At 34.4% G+C, this 12,313-nt stretch overlaps 1 long non-coding RNA gene across 1 annotated transcript; it reads right to left on the bottom strand.

The window, feature by feature from the left end:
• Positions 1–1,194: 1,194 nt before the first annotated feature.
• Positions 1,195–11,211, bottom strand: LOC138335159 (uncharacterized). The gene is made up of 3 exons (XR_011210246.1): positions 11,095–11,211; positions 1,746–1,908; positions 1,195–1,585 (listed from the first exon to the last, which is right to left on the bottom strand). It is a non-coding gene; the product is annotated as an uncharacterized lncRNA (long non-coding RNA).
• Positions 11,212–12,313: the final 1,102 nt, after the last annotated feature.

Genomic DNA, 12,313 nt, shown 5'->3' with positions numbered 1-12,313 from the left:
AAAAAAATAAAAAAAAAAAAAAAAAAAAAAATAAAAAAAAAAAAATCTAAAAAAAGCGAAAAAAAATGAAAAACTAATTATAGACATAAAAGGTTACTACTAGACCATAAAAAAGATTGCTGTCTATGTAGTTTCGTGGAAATATCTCTGCTGGTTTTAGAGTAATGCTCGAGAAAATGTACAGGCTTACAAAAAATATAATTATTTTCTGCTCAATGTTTGTTTCTATGGTTACAGAAAAAAAAAGCACATAAGTGTGGAAAACCTTTAAAAATATCAAATAGGGCTTAACTTGACACATTAAGACCTAAGGTGCCAATATGCAGTGTTACGTTGCGATTATATCTCAATACGGTTTCTCGTTAATGACATCCGAAAAACGGGAACCTGGTACCTCTACAAAAAATATGTTATTTATTTTCGCAATGTTTCCATGTTTCAGGTAAAAAAAAGTGCAAAAAATGAAAACCTAAAAATTCGCCAAAAAAGGCACAATACCTTAGACCATAAGAACAATGTCGTCTATGAAAGTTTCGCTGGATTTATTCTCTGCTGGTTTTTAGCAGTTGTGCTCCGGAAAACGATTTCTTACACAAAAATCTGACATTTTCAGCCAATGTTTCCATGGTTAAAGAAAAAAAAGTACAAAAATGTGAAAACCTTAAAATTAGCAAAAGGGGGGGGGGCACTACTAGTCCATAAGACCCAATGTGGTTATCGCAAGCAGATGTTTCGTGGGGAAAATATGCTCTTCTGGTTTAAGATTTATGCTCCGGAAACGGTACACCTGGTACACGAACAGTAAAATGTGATATTTACATGCATTGTCTTCCATGGTCTTTACGGACAATAAAAAAGTGCAAAAAAAATGAAAACTATAAAAAATAGCAAAAGGCATACTAGTACTTTTAAGACCAATGTGAGAATTGAAGTTTCGTGGGGAAATATCTATTCTGGTTTTTAGAGTTATATGCGCCAGGAAACCATTCGTACGGGTCGGACGGACAGTCCGGACTCGGACGGATGCGGAAACGGACGGAAGGACCGGACGGAACCCACTTTGCTATATACCCAAGCACTAATCACTTCGTCTGGAAGGCGGGGGATAAAAAACATTATTGTGAATGCAATCTATGAATTTCTTTTCTTTTAGGCTTATAAAATGACTTTGGTAACATTATAAAACTTACCTAGAATGCTGATATCCTAAAATCTACAAATAAATGCACAAAACTTTGACTACCCAACCTGTAGCTCCATCTTAATTTTGAACTGCCCAAACACAAAAGAGTTCCAAAAAAGGGGAGTAACTCTTCTGTGACCAGCCGGGATTCTGTTCATGTGAAATCCCGGCTGGGATTCCGGTCATGTGAAATCCCAGCCGGGATCCCGGTCATGCGGGATATCTTGGTTTACCATAATGGTATATTGACCCCGGGTCAATGTACCATGATTCAAAATACCATGCTACACCGGCTATATTGTCAAATCCAGCCGGAATCCCACTGGGATTTGGTTTCCTGGCGGGATCCCGGTTAAATTTTCTCTTGTGATATGCAATTGGATCCCTTCACCTCTGAAAAATCTGAAAATGGATATTTTATTAAAATTTGAAAAAAATTTGCTCACTTGCTCCCAATTTGTTTCCAGATGAACAACTTATTTTTACTAAATGTATTTATTTGGTGTGGCCTTAATAATATTTATATATCAAAAGTTACATCCATGAAAACCTGCATGCTTACCAGAATCGCTTGCCATTCCAATTGAAGAAGTATATGAAACTGCCATACTTCATTGGGTATTTGTCTTCCCTAATCTTCCCTTCCTTGTACGATATAAATTCTCCATGATATTCCAGCAAAAAATCTCCTTTTCGAAATGGTCTTGTGACAAAGATACCTTTTCCTTAAATAAAATAAAAAGCAATTGATAATTTAAAAGATTAATAATTACTTTCGCATCTCATAGGACCTGTATCGCTCACCTGGTTCTTTTTTAGTAACCATCACAATATGCTCTTACAATTATACATAGCAATAGTGAATCCCCAACATATAATCAATAACATTTGACTATTATTGGCCCTTTCCAAAGGGAACTGTTCTCCTATAGTGTTGTCTGGCGAGGTATAGTCCCCGAGTCGAAGACGAGGGGATATATACCTCGCCAGACAACACTATAGGAGAACTGTTCCCGAGGGAAAGGGCCATAATAGATTTAGTATGTCACATGACATTCATTATGACGTCATATATTTGGTCGCGTGTTCATTCCCTGGGGACTATACTTTGGTATAGTTCCCGTAGTCAGGTATAGTCTCCTGTAGTCAAGAAGGACAGAGTACTGTCGCAAAATAGACAATGGCTGTTATCCAATCGCATTCCTAGTAATTATCATGTGATGTACTAAAGCGATCATAATTCAATGTTCAAATACAGAGAAGTTGTTAATAAGGGAAATCACCAGCCCCACCATTTGTAATATTTTGAATCCCCACCATATATATAGTAGGTATACAGTAAGATGCTACCAATGCAATACAGTACCTGAACTTTTTAACATTCCCGAAGTTGTGTTTCGTTTGTGTTTGCGTTATTTTCGTTAACAATCATTAGAGTTAGCAAAGCTTTATAGTAAATTGTTACCAGTTGCGTTAGCAACCGTTAATCGTTTGTTGCGTTTACAATTGTTTGTATTAGAAATTGTTGCTATTGTTAGCAGGATCCATATCCGCTAACCACTAAAAACAGAACCAAATGCCGGCAAAACGCTTTGACGATCCAGATTTAATGTTTATTTTTTTCCTAAAATTTCCTAAAAATAAAAATATGTAGCACAGTTCATGATGCTCTGATCGGTAAAAACGTTCTTAATTAAATACTTTGTATGAACATGACAGACTATTTTTAATTCAGTCATTTTACAGAAATAATAAATGTATTAATTATCAAAACCACAAAACTTCATGTGATTTTTTTATTTTATTTTTATTATTATCAGAAACTCACATCATATATGCATATATGTTTCTGCTATTATTTTCCGCGAAAAATCGCTTTCATTACTTCACATACAAGAATGTGCATAAGGTACGAGTATAAATAGCTACGTGTTGAACACGTTTACAGAATTCGAACTGTGCATGTAAGGCCATTCCAATTTGATTTCTTGTTCTTCGGATTTTGGAATTTTAAAATAGGAGCAAGCGAGCGAAATTTTTTGAATTTTAAAATTATTTTGAAATCGGAAAAAATTGGAGCGAGCGAATATTTTCAAAGAATTTCTTATTAGACTTTTATATTTTTTTTGTGAAATAACACTTTATAACCAAGGTTTTTATGTTAAAATATGAGTTTTGCTGTTTTCTTCAGTGTTTTCAACATTCATAATTGTATCAAAGATGTCAAAAAAAATAAGGTCTAACATTAAGGTATTCCTGCTACCGTATTGAAAATATGCTATTACACAATATGCTTTCATTGCATGGTACATTTTGATTTTTAAGACAAATCATAGAAATGTTTAATACTTAAAAGAAAGTAAGGAAATAGTCAAGAAAGCTATATCTTAATAAGCTTTACTAATTGTCAATAATTTATATAATTAATTTGCTGTATTCAGCAAAAACCAACAAACTTATAGAAAACAACCAGCAAAAAATCATTTCAACCAATATAACCTCATACAACATTATTGTGCGGATTGGCAAGGGCGTGTTTGTGGGGGAAAAAAGAGTGAAGTTATTTACAGTGATCGTGAAGGTGCGTGTTATTTTTTTTATTTATTTTCTTAGTCGACAGTTATAAGATAAAAAAAATGATAGTAATTTTAGGGAGTGGGGGTTAGGTCTTCAAGTTCTGTTTTTAGGATATGTGACTTGAAGACCTCTAGTGTAGTGCTTTGTACTGTAGCCACCGGTAGGATGTTCCATTGTTTAAGGTTCATGTAATGGCTTTAACCAGTGATATTTTGCAAGCCTAAAACGCATTACTGTGCTGCTATTAAACAGAACTAATTTCATTAATTGTTGGTATATACCCTGGCTAACTGTCAGTCTTACTGTTGATAAGTAATTTGTGAAGCTGCTTGTAAATTTCAGTAAAATAAGAGAATCAAAGTACTGAAAGTACTGAGAGCTTAAGGCAAGTGAAGAAATTTAATTTGCAGGTATTCAGATGAGTAGACATAAAAAACAAGTGTTAACTACCCAAAAAGCTAAGAAGGCTACCATACAGCAGTTACCTAGGGTAGCTGCCATAGTTCTTATTCTCGCTTTTGAATAATGATAATTCAAATGCTTTCACATTCAATGTAAAAGATTATCAACTTCATGATATTCATGAAAGGGCCACTAGGCTACCTTTCCGAAACAAAAAATTAAAAATCTTTTTATAACAATTATAATATAATAAATTGAAGTTTTGCCTTGTGGCGCAGAAATGGTCAACTAACCCATTGTAATTATGACGACGCCAGGAACATAATACAACCTGCGATATGAAACTTAACCTTTTATTTATTTCAATAAAGTTGTTCATAATGTGAAGAGGGCCTTTTCCTTATGCTTACAAGTTTTCCGTCAAATATACACTATACTGATATACATTTACATGTACTTGGACAAGTTGGTGAAATACATAGTATACAAGCATAACTTTTCGTTAAAACTGTACTTTACTTTAGCGCATACAGATCCACAAATATCCCCTAAGTAAAGCCTAACTTTGTTTCAGCATCTCCCATGTACCGACAGTTTTTACAAGTAGGTCATGGCCATCTAGCGTACAGTACCAGTTAGGCTATATCTAGATGCTCCACGTGCTCCCGGCAATGTTTCTATTCAGTACGTGTAGCGACGCCTTATGTGATTTCTGAGAATAATGTCCAACAACCAGAAAAAACATTCAGACTTCTCTGGGTTTTTATCTAATGATAATTTGTTTGCAATGATTTCCCCACTGGTACCCCTTACACACATGAAATCTTCAACAACAAGTAACCAATTTTTTGTTGGCCCTGCAGGTAGGGCGTTAGAATTGTACCTGCTGCCCTTATTGCATGATCGTAAAAGGTGACTAAATTTAGGATCTTATCTTTTCTATTCTTCCTAACTTACTTTATCTTTCCCAATGCCTCCATTGGCACCGCCCCTCACTTTTGGCCTTGAGATGAGCGTTTGCCCCTGTAAGGAAGGCTCTGGGTTCTGTCCCCTGGCCGAGACAGACCAAAGTCTATAAAAGTTGTAGTTTCCGCTCCTGCTTAGCGTTCAGCATAAGGGGAGTGGGACGACTGGTTTGCCCGTTGTCAGTATAATGTGACCGGGTGGGGAGTGTTGTTTGGTGTCTTCAGTTGCATGCTTCAGTGATATAGCACTATAAAAAGGGCAACAGTTCCACTATACAAGAAGACACAACATGAATTTACTGCAGTCTCCCAAAACACGCACCTCGCACACGACATTCACGCAACACACTGCATACATAGGAGGCCATAGCTGTTAATAGGACGTTAATTAATCAAACAAACAACACACGTAAATCATTTGGGAAAGCCAATCAAAGTGCAGTGATAGGGAAGGCCACGCGCCCTGCGCCATACGCGCATTTGTTGGATAAATGACGCATCAAAAAACATACTTAGACATTTTGATTGATCATCGGTAAGATATTATGGTTTTTGAGACGGACCCCGGTTTCTAAACACGATGACGTAAGATCTTTTTTTATTGGTTCCCCACCCGCTGATTTGTCAAATGTATACAGAGGTTATATGACATGTATTACAAACCACTAATGCATTGAAATATCGAGTTTTGTTTATCGTTTTTTAAGAAAAATGTAACTATTTATCGTGTTCTGCCTTCGAGTGTAAGCGTTTTTCATCTAAATAAGCGACTTGTCACGTGACACTCAGCAATGGTATAAGCGGTCCGATGTAAACAAAGATGTCATAACGCAAAATCTGATACTGTTCAGGGAGTTCCCTGCGTTAGAACCTAGATGTAAATCTGATACTGTACTTGCTGGTCGAAATCATCTATGAGAGATAATTTCCATTCTTTTCACTCAACAGCTTGAAAGCGACAGAGACAATTTCTTTAGCATCCCCCCGATGCGGTCGATCACATTCACGTAACTTTATCTGAAGAACACCTGAACAACGCAACCACGTGCATTACGCTAGTAATCTTCAACATCCCTTCCGTATTTGGAGACAGAAACAGTAAAATTTGTAAGCGTTCATTTCGTTTTGTTTCTACATTAAATAAATTGGTCTTTGGGTCGGTATAAATGAACTACATACCACTTATGTTTCTGATTTTGTATTTGACAAACACAATGACGCATGAAGTGAACTAGGTAACATGTCTGTGTATTTCTGCTAACATACATATAATCAATGTTTTGTTTTACAACAAGAAAAAAAAAAAGTTTAATATTACTTCTAATTTTGAAGCAGTTTCTGGTTAAATGATCAGTTAACAAATTCATCTGCAAGCATTATTTACGTAGATTGCCAGAATCCTACAGTAACACTGAACTTAAGTATTTGACTAATAAAACATTCTGATGATAACATGCTGATGTTAAGTTATTTTGTTTTCCGCCTCAATGACCTATAAACTGTTGTATTTGGAGCAATTGTTCCCTGATCATATTGTCCAAATCGAGAATTATCTCAAGGGGACATAGTCGCAACGTAACAAATCTTTCTCCCTATCAACAGTAGAATGGAACTGGTGTTTTAAATGTTTGTGGTCAAAAAATACATGTATAAAATAACATAGCAGAACATAACAAAACATTATTTTCTTATTTATCTCTGTAGTGAGACTATGTCCATACTTAACGTAAACTTATTTGATAGGTTTTTACATACCTTAAATCATGTTTCAATTGCTAAATTACGTATGAAACCTTCAGGTCCGCTAATTATGTCATTTTCATCAATTAAGATGTTTTGCAACAACTACAGGTCCAATGTAGACAGAAATTGTAACCCTAGATTCTGACGACAAGTTGTTTCTATAGCATGCAAATATCTGCCATTAGCAGCTAGTTAATATATGCCAGGTAATTATTTTCAACTGCGTTCTTGATAATCCCAATTCTTCAACCATTTTTCGTAGTTCTGCTTGTGATTGACTAGCAAATATTGGGATCCTGTTGTTTGAGCGAATTAACAAAATAAATCAATTAATTTCAATAAAAAAAGTTTAGAAGTCCTCTAAACATAACCTGTTAAGAGATTTGGTTAAGTTTCGAAGTCAGTTGTGGATGTCTTGTTTAACAATTAATTTGAGATAAAAATATTAATCATCATTTTAATCTTTTTATTATTTTAAAATTTTTAACTCAATATTCTTTAGCTCATATTTCCAGTTTTTAAATCAAGATAAAATTGTCTTAATAAAATCTAGCCTTATTAGTGATTACACTTGTCTCTTAAACTTCATATACACCACATGTATATTATGTACAAATGTATTGTGTATACATGATGTGTTAACAGGAGAGGAGAAAATGTAGCGGCCAGACCGGGATTCAAACCCGGGACCCTCATGAACACTAGCTGAGTGCTCTACCCGACTGCAGCTACCTGGTCTCCGATGATTGACCCAGTCCCAATCCTGCTACACTCCTCCCTCCAATGTCTCAAAGTCTTCACCCTCGAAGACATACGAGAATCTATTCAAATACCACCAACATGGGTTAATTTAGTGGGCGCGCTAATTTTGTAACAGGAGAGGAGAAAATGTAGCGGCCAGACCGGGATTCAAATCCGGGACCCATCAAGAACACTGACCGATGGTGCTCTACCGAGCTGAGACTACCTGGTCACCGATCGACCCAGTCCAATCCCGCTACAATTGTATCTCTATATTGATTAGCTACTGTTGTAGCAGAGTCAGTCAGAAGGTGATATCTTTTCCTCTACAACAGTAGCTATATATTAATTGATTACATCAATATGCTAATTCATTGTCATGTATGTTACACACTATACAAAATCCTACATACTGTTATGTTTTGTGATGTGACACTCCATTACACGGTATCAATATGGACAATTTGGCAAATTAAATCTGTTACACCTACTGAATTAAATGCATTAAATTGTATGTCATAAAATTAGAAAATAATGCTAGCAGTTTAATTTTTTTGTCAACTTCGAATTCTGAAAAGGAAACTGCTCCAAAATATATAAAGTAATGTTCTTGTTCTTGTAATAAAATAAAACATCAATATCACATACGTTAGCAGAAATACACAGAGACACGTAAGTTCACTTCATGTGTAATTTATTTAATCCGTAGACGATCCAGTTTTAAAACGAAATGCCCATTACTGATTTACATGTCAGAAACGGGCCCGTACTGCAATAACGGCCCCAGTCAAAACGGGTACCAAAATACACGTAAAAAATGTTTTACAAAAGGAACGATTAACAGCTTATATTCAGCTGTTGATTTTGGTTATCGTTTATTTATAAGTAAATTTATAATTGTCTATGTACATTATAATGAAAGATAAAAATACGAAACACGGCACAAGGGACAGTACATATGAGAATATAACATCCTTTGACGGCACTAATTTGTAACTAATCATTTCATTATACATGTAGAATTTATGCCTTGATATTCTATGACAGGCTTGTTTACAGTGAAATTGTTTATTATTCTTTGATAGGTTTTCACTATGCTGTGTTTTGTTCTTTCTTTTGTACAACGTATTTTTTTTCAAATTGGAAACTATTTTTCTTACAACACTACATTGTAAATTATTACACCTCTGTAAAACATTTCTTTGGCAGAATAAATGTAAATTATGGATACTTTTGTTTCTGATATTTTTATTATTAGATCAACGAATGATCAAATTGGACGCAAATAGCCGTGAAATTGGTCCGGTTCTAGCGCGATGTACATTTAGTCTTTTAATATAGTCAATGAAATATATAGTTTTTATTGGCACGGAGACTAAGAACGGACTGTGGGTCATAGGACACAATCATATTTCATTCGAAAGCTTTAATTTATCACATTTTTCCATAGCCTCGGTAAAAAAAAAAAAAACATTAATACAGATGGCTTTTGCTGGAATATACTTTCGAATTAACTTCATACAAACATCTTATTATTGCATACATCTCGGTTATCTGCATAATGTAAGGGCTGTAAATATATATAGAAAGGAGGGAGAGAAAGGAGAATATTGCATTTTGCAATAACGATAGTGAGGGTGAAATTTTATTTCCTTAAAAGTGCAAAGTGTATGAAGATTTCATATTAGAAAACCATTTTTTTGTCCGATATTCCAACATGTTTAAGTTGGTTCAATTACTTAATGCTCAATTACTTATATGCATCAAAATATAAAAAGAATAAAATAATCTTTGTAAACTATATTTCATTAGCCCTAAGAAAAGTACATTATACTGTAATTAAGATTAAGACCAAGTTTTGTGCTCTCTTCTCTACTGCAATACCATTTCGAATTTTATCAAGGCATGTTATGTTTTTATCAAAGTTGTGTGTGTCAGTGTGGCGTATATCGTCACTGTAAACCCAAAGCAAATATAGAATCTGAACCCATAAAAAAGTTATGATTGACAGTTGTCACCACAAATGAATTAGCCAGCTGTATGTCACTTCCCCTAATTATATGCTAATTTATAGTGTATAAATTTGTAAATTGTATGCATGATATCCCACATTGATTACGGTAAACTGTTAAAGAAAACAAATCAAATCATGAATAATTAGTAAATCAATACATGTCTTATATAAAAGGATACAATTCAATTTTGCCTAACATTCATTGGTAACTCCTCATGTAAAACTCAATGTATATTACTTTCTCTTAAAATCGATTTTAGTTATACATGTTATCATAATAATCAATTGTTTAAAAAAAACTTATTTAAATCTTTCAAACTATGGCCCTCAAAAACATTTGCTTCAAATTCACTAAATTTTTGACACATCATGACATATTGATTTCTAATAGTTTAAACAAAATGTTTCACATACTATCATTTGGACGTTTTCTATTTAATTAATGAGAAAGATAATCTATTTCTTGTATATTTCTTAGATACTGATATGTGAGCTACATGTAATTTTGTTTTGTAAGATAATGTTACAAGCAAAAACTTACCTCACATATTTTACAGTGAACATTTAGAAGACAAATGTATATAATCAACACACTGAACATAATTGAAAAAATATTTGCAATAATTAAAGATTTGAATAATATATTTAGTTACTTTAACTGCTATTCTCAATATTTTTCCGTTTGTCAAAATATCAAAAACTCCTACTAAACAAGTACAAGTAATTTCCCAGTTTGAAATGCTAGCACTTTCCCTTTTTCAACAATGTATCTTCGTCTCAAACCATACATGAATCGATGAGAAATCAATACTAAAAGTATTGTGAAGAATACATTTCAAATTGATTTCTTACTTGATTATTAGATCTATCAAACGCTGCTAGTTATTTTGTGATCGTGAACGTATAAAAAAAATCATATCATTTGAAACATCATTTTACTTGTATATGTAGGTTATTACAATATATTAACTAACCAACCATCTTTAATAAGATAGGAACAACAATATAAAAAACATGTTCATTCATTTAAATTTACTTTTAATTTAATCTCAATTGTGTTCACGTCATAAGCTTTGTCTTCTATATCTGCCTACATAAAAGTGAGCGCACGATTTCGACTGGGGCGGCGTTTATACTTGGGGCGCGTATTGCAGTGGGGCCGTTTTTAACCGTACTCCCACTGTAGACAGGTATAAGCAAAACGAAACGAACACTTACGATTTTTGCTGTTTCTGTGTCCAAATACGAATGGAATGTTGTAGGCCTTGATTATTGCCACACGGGTCGTGTTGGGGAAGTACCGGGTACCCGTCAAAATACACGTAGGAACCATGTGTAGGCTTACCCGGCCGGGCATCCGTCAAAATACTGACGAAACATACTGATTACTGAGTGTTAGATGTCTGTGTAAACGTAAAATTCAGTAACAAGAAGTACAAAATAGCACTCTTTTGTTCTATTTTACTCACAAAGGATGACACTTCATCTGCTAACGACATGTTCACAAGCAACATTGTTGCAAATTCTTATTTCCCATGATCGGAGAAGTGATCATGAATGGCGCACATGTTTACTTTCACTATCGGTATGCTGTATTATGACAACACCAGAGGCTATCCGAATGAAGACTACGTCACTCTTTTGTACTTCCTGTTGCGCATGTGCGGTATAAACAACATCTGTCACGGACATTCTGGGCTCTGTCAGCTTGTTACATTACGATTGTATGATGTTACCGATTGATATTAAATTGATATAACCAATGCCATTTGCAGTATTGGAGAATAAATCTCTCTCACATTTCATTAATGATTACATTGAAATTTGCTCCATCTGCAGATCGCCCCAAACAACATCGGTAAATTGTACCACTAAGCTAACTCACGATAGTTGATACGTTCACATAGGAATACGTTCACATACTGTAGGAATACAGGTCGAGTATCTAGGTTCGGAATCGGGATACTTCAAATTCGGGTACACGAGGACAAAATTTTAGTACTACATACCAACCTACTTATACATACTTAAATCCTGTCAATTCCTTTATTTAGTGTTATCTAAACTAGAAGTTCATCCTATATGCAAATGATTGGCGAGAATTTAGGTCATCGATCGCTATCATTCATGCAAATTATTCTCACTATTTTCCATTAATAGACAATGATATTTTTAGCTTTGGACACATTTTTGAAACTATAACACTTAAGGAAATACTACAGATTTTTTTCATGCAATCGATAATACATTACACCATGACAGCATATTTGCTTTAGAAAGCGGATTTTTTGGACCTGAGGTGTAGTACTTTTTTCACGCTAGGTGGTGTCGTAGTCGAAAAGGCATTTCCAGTATTTCCGGTATCGAAGGCAATGACAATACGCTGTAAGGCTATATAGCCTTAAGCGTAAAAATGTATATTTCTGGAGAAGACATAGAACTCGTGTGAATTGCATTGATGGCACAAAATAAACATGCTATCGTGTTCAGTAGTGACTATGCCAGGTACTCCAACAGTTTGTTTTGCTCAAAATCGTACCAGCCGAATAGCGCAGGAGCCTATTGTTGTAAATGCAAATGGCTGCTTTTAAATGGCGGATCACAAATATATAGCATTAAGATGACATTTTAATTGATACAAGTGCTCTTATATACACTATAAGGTACTCTGAAAATGACAAGAAGAAT

Source organism: Argopecten irradians, chromosome 11 (genome assembly GCF_041381155.1).
Source record: "Argopecten irradians isolate NY chromosome 11, Ai_NY, whole genome shotgun sequence".
NCBI classification, from domain to species: domain Eukaryota; kingdom Metazoa; phylum Mollusca; class Bivalvia; order Pectinida; family Pectinidae; genus Argopecten; species Argopecten irradians.
This window is presented reverse-complemented; position numbering and strand designations above follow the sequence as displayed.